The sequence below is a fragment of the Octopus bimaculoides genome, chromosome 2, assembly GCF_001194135.2.
Source record: "Octopus bimaculoides isolate UCB-OBI-ISO-001 chromosome 2, ASM119413v2, whole genome shotgun sequence".
NCBI classification, from domain to species: domain Eukaryota; kingdom Metazoa; phylum Mollusca; class Cephalopoda; order Octopoda; family Octopodidae; genus Octopus; species Octopus bimaculoides.
The window spans coordinates 188,686,818-188,688,091 of record NC_068982.1 but is presented as its reverse complement, the minus strand read 5'-3'; positions in this window follow the sequence as shown (position 1 = coordinate 188,688,091).

Sequence of the window (1,274 nt, the reverse complement as noted above, 5' to 3'; positions counted from 1 at the left end):
ATATATATATATATATATATATATATATATATATATATATATATACATGTATATATATATATGTATGATGATAATGAGGATACATGTATGCATGTGTGTGTGTATAGTTACTTTAATTTCAATTTGCTTAAAGCTTTGATAATGAGTTAATACATTAATTTGATAACAAATTGATTGATAAAAATTCTTTTTTATTTTTTATTTTTTCTGCTTTTGTCTTGTTTATTTTATCTAATGAGACTCTGAGTGTATGTGGGTGTGTGGGGTAGGTGGGTGCATGGATGCATGTGTGCATGTGTGAGTCTGTGTATGTACGTGTGCATCTGCCTGTTTTCATGTGACTGTGTGTGTACATGTGAGTGTGAATGCGTATGTGTGTGCTATTTTGTGTGTGAGTGTATCTCTGTATGAATGATTGTGTGTGTGTGTGTGTGCTTAATCAATGTGTGTGTATGTGTGTGCTGTTGTGTGTGCATGTGTGTGTGTATGTGTGTGTGTGTGTGTATGTGTCAGTATGTGTCAATGTATGCATGTGTTTGTCTTTGTTTAAGTGTATGTGTGTGTATGAATGTGTGTGTGTGTGTTTTAAGAAACCTCTCGATACCAGATATGCGAATGTCTTTCTATCCAGTGATGTCAAAACCATTTCCCAAAGAAATCTAAATATAAGGAATCAAATTCTCAACATTTTGCTTGTCTTCCATTTTCTCCATCAACTTGGGTTTTATCAGTTTGCAAATCTATACACTCACAAGAATTCTTTAAACATATTTCTTCAACAGCTATAGAAACTATGAGAAAACAGACAATGGAACCTGGCGCAGCCACCTGGCACTTATGTGTCCATAACTCACACCAGGTACATTGTATGCAGTTTCTACCTGTGCCATTTCTACAGATCAAGCAAGATCATCTACCTGAAGGGATTTGTGAGCTGTTTGCTCTCCTCCTTACTGAGACTTTGTTTTTGCTAGATTATCTCTAAGGTCCTTTGATTCTACACCTTGCTTTCATGCCTGGAATTTCTTTTTTAGTTCTTGTAGTGATTCAGCTATAAGAACAAGGTTATCAGCATAGAGGAGCTCTCAGGGACAGCCCATCTTAAATTCATGTTATAGCCTGGAGAACTCGGATGAACAAGAGGGGGCTGAGAACTGATCTTTGGTGAACCCCTACTTGTACCCTGAATTCCTCACTATACTCATTGCTAACCTTCACCTTACTGACAGCGTCCCTGTACAACTCTCACCAACCACTCATCTATCCCTAGCTCC